Source organism: Bombina bombina, chromosome 5 (assembly GCF_027579735.1).
Source record: "Bombina bombina isolate aBomBom1 chromosome 5, aBomBom1.pri, whole genome shotgun sequence".
Classification (NCBI taxonomy): Eukaryota; Metazoa; Chordata; class Amphibia; order Anura; family Bombinatoridae; genus Bombina; species Bombina bombina.
In genome coordinates, this window is record NC_069503.1 from 380,934,793 (window position 1) to 380,951,933 (window position 17,141).

General features: G+C 37.3%; 1 protein-coding gene across 3 annotated transcripts in view; it reads right to left on the reverse strand.

Annotated features, from left to right (window-relative positions):
• TBC1D5 (TBC1 domain family member 5) overlaps positions 1–17,141 on the reverse strand; it is a 1,730,009-nt gene that overhangs the window by 748,725 nt on the left and 964,143 nt on the right. The window lies entirely within an intron of this gene.

The following is a 17,141-nucleotide window of genomic DNA, read 5'->3' on the forward strand; positions in this document are numbered from 1 at the left end:
GTAAAACATCCGCAAGAAATGTTCTGTAATGGCTGTAGGCACAAGGCGTTTTTTCTTTTTTTTACACATTTTGTTTTACAAACTTGCAGAATATTTTACACATTCAGATATGTGACATAATGTGCCCACGTCACCATCCCTTATGTTACTGTAGAAAAAAGCAACTTTTTTAATGTGCCAAATAATAATAATGAATAATAATAATCTGATCCTCATTTCTCAACCAGTCCTAAAAACTACTCACTGTATCCAAACAAGAAATTGTAGATATTTACTGAACCAATACACTACGATAATAAAGTGTAATAGCAAAGAATGTAACCATGGTTGAATAGAAATCAATGATTTTTTTTAAAATAAAACTAAATTAAAAAAAATCAGATTTTTTCGATATAAATAGGATTTTTTTTTTAATGAAATGTGTTTTAAGGAAAAATGTATCTAAAGAATGTTTCTATTTAAGATACATTATAACCTGCAGGTTATTCATACTGAGATATAGATTACATTTTAATTATATAGCAAGATGCTGTAAATTCATGACTGTAATGTTTATTTATTTTTTTGGTAAATTAATTCCATTAATCCATTCACATTGTCCTTCTCTCCCAGAGGTTTCTGTCCGATTATTATGGTTATTGTGAAGGTATTATCAAATATCGGGCCACATTAAGAGTGGAGCGCAAACGTTTGCGCTCAAGCAATAAGGGGTTTATTGCAGGTGGGGTATTTAGGTTTTGTGCTGCCCTAGGCACTCAGAATCCTGCTGCCCCCCCCCCCCTGGATTTAGGCCATTTTTGGCCATATCATTTTTTGGGGTCAGTCTTCCTAGCCTCAGTGATTAGTATGCCTAAGGTTGTTTTACATATTCTATGTCAATTTGTTTCTTTTAACATAACCATACTCTTTAAGGTCCAATATTACAGTGTTTCTATCCCACCAATCCATTCAAGTAGGGGTTGTTGCTAGCAATAAGGGAGTTTGGCGCTATTAAGGCCTTTTGTAGCATTTGAAGGCATTTATGTAGCTAACTATAATTCAACTATAGGGCTACAGTGGGATCCAAGACAATCTTGTTCTCCTAGATCACACTTGCAAAGTAACTGAGGCTGGGGATTGACCACCTGATGTTAAGCATTGCCCCCGACCCCAACATCACCTCCAGCACAGTTCTAAAATATGCGGATATACACATGAGGAGAATTTTCACATTCAACTGAAGGACATGGGATGAACCAAATATTTTTTTGTGTGAAAATTCTTTATATCTTTTCTGGGTAAGGAGTGTCCTAAATCATTCTCCCACAATGATACAAATTAAGATAATGTCTGAGAAGGCAAGGAAGTCATTTGTGTGTTAAAAATGCCAAGAAGCCCATGGCTGGAGTGCATAATTTTTCAAACAATGTGGGGGGATATAGGAATCATTGTGAGGAGAGTTAGAAAATAAATGGAGTAGTTGGGCATTGTTCAGTCACCTGGCAATAGATCAATCCCTCACATCTCTCATATTTTCTCTCATCTTCAGCCTGCTCCCGTTAAAAAATGCATAATTAAGGCCTTGCCTTCACTACCCCCCAGCGCCCAGAAAGGCTCAAGGCCACCTGTCAGCTCTGCGTTACATGGTGGGTGTTAAGGAAGAGTGAAAGGTCAAAATATGTGGCAAGGAAAAAGGCTTCTGACCAGAGGGAACTACTGAGTTTGTTATGGTCTGCTCTGGCATGTTTGGGTATCAACAGGACTTGAAAAATAACACCAGGGAGTCAACCTGCACGGATATTTTGTTTTCCTCGACACAATGCCAGTCTAATATACATTGAAGTGCAACTGCTTTGTAGTAAAAAATTACATTAGGGCTTTATAGTAATCAATTATATTAGGGCTGGTCATCAATTGTTCCATGTTAGTCTTTTTATTCTCCAAACAAAGGAAGTTCAAGACCAAGTTCTTAATCTAATGCTGCCCTCCTCCTCTGCTATTTTATTGCCTAGTTGCCTACACACACACACACATACTGTGTGTATAGGCAATAAAATAGCAGAGGAGGAGGGCAGCATTAGATTAAGCCAGCCACACACTGTACAGAGCACAGGACACTAAGTCTGACTATGTCAGATTCAGCGATATTTCAGTGGCTGGCTGTGGAGTGTCCTGCCCGCTCCATTCTCCAGTCCTCAGGCTCCACTGATCACCAGTGAGTCTCCCGGCTGTGACTGTCACACACACTTCTTTGCAATTATATGCAATTTCTAACCCCACCCACTATGACATCACTCAGGGATGCACAATTCCTATGTAGGTAGTGTGAACGAAGTGTGCGAGTGACAACGTAACTGAAAATATTTTTCTCAGACACAACGCAGTGCGCGCTATTGCCAGCTCAGTGTAAATAACTCACTTCCGTGAATCAGCCAGTTCCGTTCAGAGGGACCGCTGCCCCTAACAAAGGTGAGATCTGACAGACTGCAGCTGCTTCACGTCCTATTGTGCCCCCAGATTGTGACCTCTTTCTGCTCCCATAGTTACCAAACAGGCCGTGTCACTGCTGAACAGCACATATCTCTTACAGTTTTTTTACCCGTATGTTAATATGTGAAGTTCAGAGGTGTTGCCATGTGCTCTGCTATTTGAGGTCATTTATTGGTTGAATGAGTGGGGATAGAAGTTGTCTAATAAAAGATGGTTTTCAATTATTTAAACCCCAAGTGTGGTATTTAGTGTGAAGAAATAATGAGTTTAGTTGAGAAGATTGTTTTGGGTAAATGCGCGATAATTATATGGCAGAGTACTCAGTGGCGGCTTGTGGGTTATTCAAATGGGGGTTCACAATACATAACTTGTAGGTAAGTAGTTTTGCTGTTATAAAATATATAACTTATAGGTAAGACATTTTGCTGTTATAAAATATATATCTTATAGGTAAGACATTTTGCTGTTATAAAATATATAACTTGTAGGTAAGTTGCTTTGCGGTTCTTATAAAATATATAACTTGCAGGTAAGTAGTTTTGTTGCTATAATATATATAACTTGTAGGTAAGTAGTTTTGCTGTTATAAAATATGTAACTTGTAGGTAAGTTGCTTTGCGGTTCTTATAAAATATATAACTTGTAGGTAAGAAGTTTTGCTGTTATAAAATATGTAACTTGTAGGTAAGTTGCTTTGCGGTTCTTATAAAATATATAACTTGCAGTTAAGTAGTTTTGTTGCTATAATATATATAACTTGTAGGTAAGTAGTTTTGCTGTTATAATATATATAAAAACAGGAGAAAATGACAGCGCTACACTGAATCAGGTGGGGCACCAGTAGAACTTCCCCTTTAAAAAAATAATCAAAAAGTAAAAACGGGGTGTATCTAATATCTGTTTCTCAGAAGACACACAACCACTCCCCTATAGTATAAACATATGGGACATAAATACAATCACCGACGTACACAACAGATATGTGAAAATACAACAGTCCCAAAATAAAACAGTCCCAAAACCGTAGCTGATTTAAGTCACACAAAAAGCATATAGACTGATTGTAGCAGGATTGGTGTGTTAACTTAGCTGAACCAGATGGAGGCAAAGTTTGTTCAGTAAATGTGCATACACGGCAAATCCGACGTGGTAATATCCAGTTGGTCTGATGGAATATATGCTGAAGGATCCTTACAGGAGCAGCTGATGAATCACGGAACTCCAGCTATGTGTATCCCGTTGCAGCAAGCTGTATAAGAAATGACAAGAAGAAAACAGCACATCCACGAATCACAGCAGCGTTTATTCAGGTAAATGACACACACAGAAAATTGCACACTTACAAGATGACAGTAATGTATGAGCGGTAATGCCCTCTGGCTAGTTGTCTTTCGCCTGTAGCAAATCTCAGCGGGAACACCTCAGACGCCGACCAGCAGCACCAAGAGACTCACTTCCTGTCACATACGGCAGGTGCCAAAGAGAAACTCAAAAGAGCAGCAGTCCTAAACACTTTGATGGTAGGAGTTAGTTACCCTACGCGTTTCCTCTGCACACGGGCAGACTTCTTCAGGGGTATATGAAAATACAAGCTAACAAACTACCTGTAGGACTGCAATTTATACACACACCTCTGACATACTTCCTCTCAGGAAGGGATTTACCTTTTTACCACATATATCCTAATACACTCGTATCTGACAGATTACTTGGATTATATGGGCACTAGTGGTTAAAAAAGGCTCACACATATATAACTACACTAAAATAGCAACATATCTAAACAAGTATTAAATGCATTTAGCTGTATAAAAATAGATATATATAGCTATATTATAATTCATAAAATCATTTGATCCATATAAAAACACCAACATAAATGCAAACAATGTATAAAGCCACAAGAATTAATCAAGATATAAAACTAGCCCTATACTAAATCTATAAAAAAAAAACAAAAAACTCTATAAAAAAAACTCTCTCTCTAGTAGACCTAATACTAAAATTTATAATAAGATAAGCCTAATATTAGGCTTATCTTATTATAAATTTTAGTATTAGGTCTACTAGAGATAGAGTTTTTTTTATAGAGTGTTTTTTTTTTTTTTATAGATTTAGTATAGGGCTAGTTTTATATCTTGATTAATTCTTGTGGCTTTATACATTGTTTGCATTTATGTTGGTGTTTTTATATGGATCAAATGATTTTATGAATTATAATATAGCTATATATATATATTTTTATACAGCTAAATGCATTTAATACTTGTTTAGATATGTTGCTATTTTAGTGTAGTTATATATGAGTGAGCCTTTTTTAACCACTAGTGCCCATATAATCCAAGTAATCTGTCAGATACGAGTGTATTAGGATATATGTGGTAAAAAGGTAAATCCCTTCCTGAGAGGAAGTATGTCAGAGGTGTGTGTATAAATTGCAGTCCTACAGGTAGTTTGTTAGCTTGTATTTTCATATACCCCTGAAGAAGTCTGCCCGTGTGCAGAGGAAACGCGTAGGGTAACTAACTCCTACCATCAAAGTGTTTAGGACTGCTGCTCTTTTGAGTTTCTCTTTGGCACCTGCCGTATGTGACAGGAAATGAGTCTCTTGGTGCTGCTGGTCGGCGTCTGAGGTGTTCCCGCTGAGATTTGCTACAGGCGAAAGACAACTAGCCAGAGGGCATTACCGCTCATACATTACTGTCATCTTGTAAGTGTGCAATTTTCTGTGTGTGTCATTTACCTGAATAAACGCTGCTGTGATTCGTGGATGCGCTGTTTTCTTCTTGTCATTTTTTATAATATATATAACTTGTAGGTAAGTAGTAACTGTTATAATATATATATATAACTTGTAGGTAAGTAGTAACTGTTATAATATATATATATAACTTGTAGGTAAGTAGTAACTGTTATAATATATATATATATAACTTGTAGGTAAGTAGTTTTGCTGTTATAATATATATAACTTGTAGGTAAGTAGTTTTGCTGTTATAAAGTATTTAACTTTTAAAATAACTGTGTTGCTAGCCAGCTAAATAAAGAAGCTCCTCTCAGCAGCTACCCTGCACTGCAGCAGTTAAATATAGCTGTCAGGGCCTCAGGGGTAAACTAAATAATAAGAATATAAAGTTAAATATAGGAGTCAGTGGGGATAACATAAAAAGTGAAAATATGCAGGTTTACTGCCTATCTGCAGCAGTTAACAGCTTTTTTTTTTTTTAAATAACTTTTAAATTGTTTTAAGAACTCAGAGAATCTCTGCAATCAAATAGTCACTCTCTGTCTAAAATTAATATGCTGCCTGTAAAAGTTAAGTTAATAAAATATATTACAATATTGTACAGTGAGGAGTCACTCCCTCCTCAGTCTCTCTGCCTAAAATTATTATGCTGATTATGATAATGCTGTTAAAGTAAGTTAAAGTAATAAGTACTGTGTGTAACAGGCTAACAGCACACAGATAACCGTTATCCAAATAAAACAATTTTCTTCAGAGTTCAGTACACTCCACTCCTGAGTCCCTACTATACTGACTCTGTTCTTCTAAGTAACTAAGTTCTAGTCCCACTCCGCCACCACCAACTTGGTCACTAAACTTTAAGTACTGTGTGTAACAGGCTAACAGCACAGGTTAACCAAATAAAACAATTTTTTTCACTTCACTCAGTACACTCCACTCCTGAGTCCTCCCTACTCTACTCTGTTCTTTTAAGTAACTAAGTTCTTCTGCCGCCACCACCAACTTGGTCACTAAAGTAACTTGTAGAACTGCGCAAAATAAACAAGCTCCTCTCAGCTCAACAACTTCTACGCACTGGTTATTTTTCACGCCACTGAGGGGGAGGAGCCTAGTCAAGCGTCATCACGTGACTTCAGTAATGATGTATCCGGACCGGCATAGCACCACCTCACTGGCTCACTCGCACAGGCTGAACTGTGCGATTAAGCCAGTATAGGGATGGGTGGGAGTGGCTTCTCAGCGTCTGCATGAAAAGCAATACAGGCAGCTAATGACACAGGCATGTAGGCTCTACCGCACGTGCGGTTAAATAAAGATAAAACAGTGGAAAATTTAAAAAATATATATTTTACAACAAAAAAAGTTTTGATTTCACTTTTTTGGGGGTATAAATTAAATATAATTTTTCCAATAGGGGGGCTATTGGAAAAATTATATTTTCTTCAGATTTTCTTTTTTCTCTTCTTTTGACTGGGGGTTCACGTGTGGGTATGCACATATGGAGGAGCCTCCACTGAGTGTACTTTCTTATTGTTCAAGTTTAAAATAGTTGCAATAGATTCATATGAGCTGAGGCATAAAGGAAGGATCAATGTAAAAAGACAGTCATATCTTTGTGGAGATCACTGATATGCACTAAAACCCACAAAATCTGTTTGCACTTATATTTTATTCAAACTAGTTTTGTTGTATGTATTTTAATGCTCTCAGCCTATATTGGTCAATGAGAAACATGTACATTAAGATTATGTAGTGTTAAATAAATGTTTTAATGAAAAATTAAGGTGTTACAGTAATTTATCGCCCAGCCCTAATATATATATGTATATAAATCTTTAGGTTAATAAGCACTCTCACCAAACTGGTCAGGTAGGCACCAGGGTGCAAAAACAGGAATAACAGACTAGCAATAAATAAGCACTCTCTGGTTTTGTAAAACAAATAGTATATTTAAATAGCGTGACGTTTCAAGGTATTCTGAGGAAGGGGTGAATACCTGGAAACGTCACGCAAGTTAAATATACTATTTGTTTTACAAAACCAGAAAGTGCTTATTTAATGCTAGTATATATATATATATATATATATATATATATATATATATATATATATATATATATATATATATATATATATATATATATATATATATATTTGTGTGTGTACATATTTAATTATGTATTTATGTGTGTATATATGTATTTACAGACATATATACATAAATAAACACATAAATACATATGTACACTTATAAAGACATACATATAAGTGCATTGGAGCCCTTTGCAGTTAAAGGGACATGAAACCCAAAATGTTTCTGATAGAGAATACAATTTTAAACAACTTTCCAATTTACTTCTATTATTAAATGTGCTTCCTTCTCTTGTTATCCTTTGATGAACGGTTTATCTAGGCAAGTTCGTGAGCTGCAGAGAACCTAGGTTCTAGCTGTTGATTGGTGGCTGCATATATATATTGAATGTGATTGGCTCATCCATGTGTTCAGTTAGAAACTATTAGTGCATTGTTGCTTCTTCAACAAATGATACCAAGACAATGAAACAGATTAGATAATAGAAGTAAATTAGAAAGTTGTTTAAAATTGTACTCTCTATCTGAATCATGAAAGACACATTTTGGGTTTCATGTACCTTTAAGTAGATGAAAACATGAAAAAAAAAAATATATATATATACACACCCACATATATATATACAGGGAGTGCAGAATTATTAGGCAAGTTGTATTTTTGAGGATTAATTTTATTATTGAACAACAACCATGTTCTCAATGAACCCAAAAAACTCATTAATATCAAAGCTGAATAGTTTTGGAAGTAGTTTTTAGTTTGTTTTTAGTTATAGCTATTTTAGGGGGATATCTGTGTGTGCAGGTGACTATTAATGTGCATAATTATTAGGCAACTTAACAAAAAACAAATATATACCCATTTAAATTATTTATTTTTACCAGTGAAACCAATATAACATCTCAACATTCACAAATATACATTTCTGACATTCAAAAACAAAACAAAAACAAATCAGTGACCAATATAGCCACCTTTATTTGCAAGGACACTCAAAAGCCTGCCATCCATGGATTCTGTCAGTGTTTTGATCTGTTCACCATCAACATTGCGTGCAGCAGCAACCACAGCCTCCCAGACACTGTTCAGAGAGGTGTACTGTTTTCCCTCCTTGTAAATCTCACATTTGATGATGGACCACAGGTTCTCAATGGGGTTCAGATCAGGTGAACAAGGAGGCCATGTCATTAGATTTTCTTCTTTTATACCCTTTCTTGCCAGCCACGCTGTGGAGTACTTTGGACGCGTGTGATGGAGCATTGTCCTGCATGAAAATCATGTTTTTCTTGAAGGATGCAGACTTCTTCCTGTACCACTGTTTGAAGAAGGTGTCTTCCATAAACTGGCAGTAGGACTGGGAGTTGAGCTTGACTCCATCCTCAACCCGAAAAGGCCCCACAAGCTCATCTTTGATGATACCAGCCCAAACCAGTACTCCACCTCCACCTTGCTGGCGTCTGAGTCGGACTGGAGCTCTCTGCCCTTTACCAATCCAGCCACGGGCCCATCCATCTGGCCCATCAAGACTCACTCTCATTTCATCAGTCCATAAAACCTTAGAAAAATCAGTCTTGAGATATTGCTTGGCCCAGTCTTGACGTTTCAGCTTGTGTGTCTTGTTCAGTGGTGGTCGTCTTTCAGCCTTTCTTACCTTGGCCATGTCTCTGAGTATTGCACACCTTGTGCTTTTGGGCACTCCAGTGATGTTGCAGCTCTGAAATATGGCCAAACTGGTGGCAAGTGGCATCTTGGCAGCTGCACGCTTGACTTTTCTCAGTTCATGGGCAGTTATTTTGCGCCTTGGTTTTTCCACACGCTTCTTGCGACCCTGTTGACTATTTGAATGAAACGCTTGATTGTTCGATGATCACGCTTCAGAAGCTTTGCAATTTTAAGAGTGCTGCATCCCTCTGCAAGATATCTCACTATTTTTGACTTTTCTGAGCCTGTCAAGTCCTTCTTTTGACCCATTTTGCCAAAGGAAAGGAAGTTGCGTAATAATTATGCACACCTGATATAGGGTGTTGATGTCATTAGACCACACCCCTTCTCATTACAGAAATGCACATCACCTAATATGCTTAATTGGTAGTAGGCTTTCGAACCTATACAGCTTGGAGTAAGACAACATGCATAAAGAGGATGATGTGGTCAAAATACTAATTTGCCTAATAATTCTGCACACAGTGTATATATATATATATATATATATATATATATATATATATATAATATACATATTTATATATATTGTACCAAAATACCATCAGATATATGTAGAAATATTAGAACATATTCCTCTATGTGAAATATTCATATTTTCATGTCGGTTAGTACACATGAAAATATGTGATAGGGTTTGCACGTAAGTAGGGTGGTCTTTTTTCAACTTTTATTGCTTTTACTTCTATGGCGGATTACTTGAACATGCACATTATATTCTAAGTTAATTTTTTTGCGATTGTCGGTAAGCGTGCAGGTGAAAACAGTTTACTTTAAACTCATAATACGAGTGCAACCTGACGTGCGCAAAAAACATAATTTATGTAAGAACTTACCTGATAAATTCATTTCTTTCATATTAGCAAGAGTCCATGAGCTAGTGACGTATGGGATATACATTCCTACCAGGAGGGGCAAAGTTTCCCAAACCTCAAAATGCCTATAAATACACCCCTCACCACACCCACAATTCAGTTTAACGAATAGCCAAGAAGTGGGATGATAAAAAAGTGCGAAAGCATATAAAATAAGGAATTGGAATAATTGTGCTTTATACAAAATCATAACCACCACAAAAAAAGGGCGGGCCTCATGGACTCTTGCTAATATGAAAGAAATGAATTTATCAGGTAAGTTCTTACATAAATTATGTTTTCTTTCATGTAATTAGCAAGAGTCCATGAGCTAGTGACGTATGGGATAATGACTACCCAAGATGTGGATCTTTCCACACAAGAGTCACTAGAGAGGGAGGGATAAAATATAGACAGCCAATTCCTGCTGAAAATAATCCACACCCAAAATAAAGTTTAACGAAAAACATAAGCAGAAGATTCAAACTGAAACCGCTGCCTGAAGTACTTTTCTACCAAAAACTGCTTCAGAAGAAGAAAATACATCAAAATGGTAGAATTTAGTAAAAGTATGCAAAGAGGACCAAGTTGCTGCTTTGCAGATCTGGTCAACCGAAGCTTCATTCCTAAACGCCCAGGAAGTAGAAACTGACCTAGTAGAATGAGCTGTAATTCTCTGAGGTGGAGTTTTACCCGACTCAACATAGGCAAGATGAATTAAAGATTTCAACCAAGATGCCAAAGAAATGGCAGAAGCTTTCTGGCCTTTTCTAGAACCGGAAAAGATAACAAATAGACTAGAAGTCTTACGAAAAGATTTCGTAGCTTCAACATAATATTTCAAAGCTCTAACAACATCCAAAGAATGCAACGATTTCTCCTTAGAATTATTAGGATTAGGACATAATGAAGGAACCACAATTTCTCTACTAATGTTGTTGGAATTCACAACTTTAGGTAAAAATTCAAAAGAAGTTCGCAACACCGCCTTATCCTGATGAAAAATCAGAAAAGGAGACTCACAAGAAAGAGCAGATAATTCAGAAACTCTTCTGGCAGAAGAGATGGCCAAAAGGAACAAAACTTTCCAAGAAAGTAATTTAATGTCCAATGAATGCATAGGTTCAAACGGAGGAGCTTGAAGAGCTCCCAGAACCAAATTCAAACTCCAAGGAGGAGAAATTGACTTAATGACAGGTTTTATACAAACCAAAGCTTGTACAAAACAATGAATATCAGGAAGAATAGCAATCTTTCTGTGAAAAAGAACAGAAAGAGCAGAGATTTGTCCTTTCAAAGAACTTGCGGACAAACCCTTATCTAAACCATCCTGAAGAAACTGTAAAATTCTCGGTATTCTAAAAGAATGCCAGGAAAAATGATGAGAAAGACACCAAGAAATATAAGTCTTCCAGACTCTATAATATATCTCTCGAGATACAGATTTACGAGCCTGTAACATAGTATTAATCACAGAGTCAGAGAAACCTCTTTGACCAAGAATCAAGCGTTCAATCTCCATACCTTTAAATTTAAGGATTTCAGATCCTGATGGAAAAAAGGACCTTGTGACAGAAGGTCTGGTCTTAACGGAAGAGTCCACGGTTGGCAAGAGGCCATCCGGACAAGATCCGCATACCAAAACCTGTGAGGCCATGCCGGAGCTACCAGCAGAACAAACGAGCATTCCTTCAGAATCTTGGAGATTACTCTTGGAAGAAGAACTAGAGGCGGAAAGATATAGGCAGGATGATACTTCCAAGGAAGTGATAATGCATCCACTGCCTCCGCCTGAGGATCCCGGGATCTGGACAGATACCTGGGAAGTTTATTGTTTAGATGGGATGCCATCAGATCTATTTCTGGAAATTCCCACATTTGAACAATCTGAAGAAATACCTCTGGGTGAAGAGACCATTCGCCCGGATGCAACGTTTGGCGACTGAGATAATCCGCTTCCCAATTGTCTACACCTGGGATATGAACCGCAGAGATTAGACAGGAGCTGGATTCCGCCCAAACCAAAATTTGAGATACTTCTTTCATAGCCAGAGGACTGTGAGTCCCTCCTTGATGATTGATGTATGCCACAGTTGTGACATTGTCTGTCTGAAAACAAATGAACGATTCTCTCTTCAGAAGAGGCCAAAACTGAAGAGCTCTGAAAATTGCACGGAGTTCCAAAATATTGATCGGTAATCTCACCTCCTGAGATTCCCAAACTCCTTGTGCCGTCAGAGATCCCCACACAGCTCCCCAACCTGTGAGACTTGCATCTGTTGAAATTACAGTCCAGGTCGGAAGCACAAAAGAAGCCCCCTGAATTAAACGATGGTGATCTGTCCACCATGTTAGAGAGTGTCGAACAATCGGTTTTAAAGATATTAATTGAGATATCTTCGTGTAATCCTTGCACCATTGCTTCAGCATACAGAGCTGAAGAGGTCGCATGTGAAAACGAGCAAAGGGGATCGCGTCCGATGCAGCAGTCATAAGACCTAGAATTTCCATGCATAAGGCTACCGAAGTGAATGATTGTGACTGAAGGTTTCGACAAGCTGCAATCAACTTTAGACGTCTCTTGTCTGTTAAAGACAGAGTCATGGACACTGAATCCATCTGGAAACCCAGAAAGGTTACCCTTGTCTGAGGAATCAAAGAACTTTTTGGTAAATTGATCCTCCAACCATGATCTTGAAGAAACAACACAAGTCGATTCGTATGAGATTCTGCTAAATGTAAAGACTGAGCAAGTACCAAGATATCGTCCAAATAAGGAAATACCACAATACCCTGTTCTCTGATTACAGACAGCAGGGCACTGAGAACCTTTGTAAAAATTCTTGGAGCTGTAGCTAGGCCAAACGGCAGAGCCACAAATTGGTAATGCTTGTCCAGAAACGAGAATCTCAGGAACTGATAATGATCTGGATGAATCGGAATATGCAGATATGCATCCTGTAAATCTATTGTGGACATACTTTCAGTTTCCATCTTGAACGTTGGTATCCTTACATAACGATTCAATATTTTTAGATCCAGAACTGGTCTGAAAGAATTCTCCTTCTTTGGTACAATGAAGAGATTGAATAAAACCCCATCCCCTGTTCCGGAACTGGAACTGGCATAATTACTCCAGTCAACTCTAGATCTGAAACACATTTCAGAAATGCTTGAGCTTTTACTGGATTCACTGGGACACGGGAAAGAAAAAATCTCTTTGCAGGAGGTCTCAACTTGAAACCAATTCTGTACCCTTCTGAAACAATGCTCTGAATCCAAAGATTGTGAACAGAATTGATCCAAATTTCCTTGAAAAAACGTAACCTGCCCCCTACCAGCTGAGCTGGAATGAGGGCCGCACCTTCATGTGGACTTAGAAGCAGGCTTTGCCTTTCTAGCTGGCTTGGATTTATTCCAGACTGGAGATGGTCTCCAAACTGAAACTGCTCCTGAGGATGAAGGATCAGGCTTTTGTTCTTTGTTGAAACGAAAGGAACGAAAACGATTATTAGCCCTGTTTTTACCTTTAGATTTTTTATCCTGTGGTAAAAAAGTTCCTTTCCCACCAGTAACAGTTGAAATAATGGAATCCAACTGAGAACCAAATAATTTGTTACCCTGGAAAGAAATGGAAAGTAAAGTTGATTTAGAAGCCATATCAGCATTCCAAGTTTTAAGCCATAAAGCTCTTCTAGCTAAAATAGCTAGAGACATAAACCTGACATCAACTCTGATAATATCAAAAATGGCATCACAGATAAAATTATTAGCATGCTGAAGAAGAATAATAATATCATGAGAATCACGATGTGTTACTTGTTGCGCTAAAGTTTCCAACCAAAAAGTTGAAGCTGCAGCAACATCAGCCAAAGATATAGCAGGTCTAAGAAGATTACCTGAACACAGATAAGCTTTTCTTAGAAAGGATTCAATTTTCCTATCTAGAGGATCCTTAAACGAAGTACCATCTGACGTAGGAATAGTAGTACGTTTAGCAAGGGTAGAAATAGCCCCATCAACTTTAGGGATCTTGTCCCAAAATTCTAATCTGTCAGACGGCACAGGATATAATTGCTTAAAACGTTTAGAAGGAGTAAATGAATTACCCAAATTATCCCATTCTTTGGAAATTACTGCAGAAATAGCATTAGGAACAGGAAAAACTTCTGGAATAACCACAGGAGCTTTAAATACCTTATCTAAACGTTTAGAATTAGTATCAAGAGGATCAGAATCCTCTATTTCTAAAGCAATTAGTACTTCTTTAAGTAAAGAACAAATAAATTCCATTTTAAATAAATATGAAGATTTATCAGCATCAACCTCTGAGACAGAATCCTCTGAACCAGAGGAATCATCAGAATCAGAATGATGATGTTCATTTAAAAATTCATCTGTAGGGAGAGAAGTTTTAAAAGATTTTTTACGTTTACTAGAAGGAGAAATAACAGACATAGCCTTCTTTATGGATTCAGAAACAAAATCTCTTATATTATCAGGAACATTCTGCACCTTAGATGTTGAAGGAACTGCAACAGGCAATGGTACTTTACTAAAGGAAATATTATCTGCTTTAACAAGTTTGTCATGACAATCAATACAAACAACAGCTGGAGGAATAGCTACCAAAAGTTTACAGCAGATACACTTAGCTTTGGTAGATTCAGCACTTGACAGCGATTTTCCTGTAGTATCTTCTGACTCAGATGCAACGTGAGACATCTTGCAATATGTAAGAGAAAAAACAACATATATATAAAGCAAAATTGATCAAATTCCTTAAATGACAGTTTCAGGAATGGGAAAAAATGCCAAAGAACAAGCTTCTAGCAACCAGAAGCAATAAAAAATGAGACTTAAATAATGTGGAGACAAAAGCGACGCCCATATTTTTTTGCGCCAAATAAGACGCCCACATTATTTGGCGCCTAAATGCTTACTGGCGCCAAAAATGACGCCACGTCCGGAACGCCGACATTTTTGGCGCAAAATAACGTCAAAAAATGACGCAACTTCCGGCGACACGTATGACGCCGGAAACGGAAATAGAATTTTTGCGCCAAAAAAGTCCGCGCCAAGAATGACGCAATAAAATGAAGCATTTTCAGCCCCCGCGAGCCTAACAGCCCACAGGGAAAAAATCAAATTTTAAGGTAAGAAAAATGTTAAATTAAAATGCATTATCCCAAATATGAAACTGACTGTCTGAAAATAAGGAAAGTTGAACATTCTGAGTCAAGGCAAATAAATGTTTGAATACATATATTTAGAACTTTATAAACAAAGTGCCCAACCATAGCTAGGAGTGTCACAGAAAATAAGACTTACTTACCCCAGGACACTCATCTACATATAGCAGATAGCCAAACCAGTACTGAAACGAGAATCAGCAGAGGTAATGGTATATATAAGAGTATATCGTCGATCTGAAAAGGGAGGTAAGAGATGAATCTCTACGACCGATAACAGAGAACCTATGAAATAGACCCTGTAGAAGGAGATCACTGCATTCAAATAGGCAATACTCTCCTCACATCCCTCTGACATTCACTGCACGCTGAGAGGAAAACCGGGCTCCAACTTGCTGCGGAGCGCATATCAACGTAGAATCTAGCACAAACTTACTTCACCACCTCCATCGGAGGCAAAGTTTGTAAAAACTGAATTGTGGGTGTGGTGAGGGGTGTATTTATAGGCATTTTGAGGTTTGGGAAACTTTGCCCCTCCTGGTAGGAATGTATATCCCATACGTCACTAGCTCATGGACTCTTGCTAATTACATGAAAGAAAGCTTACTTCTAGCGCTGTTAATGTTCTAGCGAGAGCATTCATTATCGCTCCACTTGTAATCTGGCCCATTATTGGTTTTGTAGTTCACAAAACTGTAAATTTGTGTCTGCTGAAATAGCATACAAATTTCCGATTTTCTTCTATTAAAAAATTTGCTTTGATTTCTTGGTATACTTTGTTGAAGGAGAGCAATGCTTTTGGGGCCTAGCTGAACACGTTAGGAGAGACAATGACAAGCAGTTAGCTTACAGTAATGCATTGCTTCTGAGCCTACCTATGAATCCTTTTCAACAATGGATATCAAAAGAACAAAGCAAATTAGATAAGGGAAGTACATTGGAAAATTGTTAAAAATTGCATGTCCTTGCTGAATCATGAAAGTTTAATTTTGACTTTACTGTCCCTTTAATGCCATTGTGCCACTGCAAGTCTACATACACAGAGTCAACCCATACTAAGTTTCAAGAAGGTCAATGAATAGAAGATTGTTTGGAGTGGAATAGATCTGCACAAGGACTAAAGTGTGAGGAGGGAGGAGCAAGCATTAATATGAAATATAATGTTATTGTTTTAGTTAAAAAACAATTTCAATTGTTATTATTAAGGTAATGGTTATTTTTCTCTAGTTAAATAAAACTATGTAAATCATTATTTTTTTCTCCTTTCAATAAAGTACAGTTGAAAAGTTTACTGATTAACCTATTAAACTGGAGATAGTTCACCTCACAATAATTTTAATGATCTATCTATGCATATCTAATGATATATAACCAAATGGTCTGATATAAATGGAATAATAATCTGAAAAGTTGTTATTCTAAAAATCAATTTAAAATCGGTCTTACTGACTAGTGATATAAATTGTGATATAACTCAGTTTGATTTAAATAAAACCCACCCTGTGTGTAACAATTTATTTTACAATATATACAGATACAGCAGTACCATGGGTCTTTTAGATATCATAGGATCTTTAGTGTGTTCAGTGTCAACAATGCCTAGTGTAGCATTTGACTTTACGCTTGATTAGTCAGAATTAAACTTTCATGCTTTAGACAGAGCGTGTAATTTTAAAGGCTGTGACACACTGCATGCGGCTGTGCGCGCTCAGTATGTCCTGCCTTTTCATCTCGGAGCACTCTGCTGCGTCAAGTCACGTAGATGAGCGATCAGAGATTAAATTATTGATCTTCAGAAGCGATGCTACGCGGAGCGAAGCAGCTGCTTCACCTCGCGCCGCATCCCTTGCAGTGTGTCACAGCCTTAGGACAGTTACATTTGCTTCTATTATAACATTTGCTTTGCACTCTTGGTATCCTTTGTTGAAAATCATATGTACATATGCTCAGCTGCAGCAATACACTGGGAGCTAGCTGGTGATTGGTAGCTACACACATTTGTCTCTTGTTATTGGCTCACCAGATTTGCTAGGCCCCAGTACTGCATTGCTGCTCTGGAAGTGAATTTA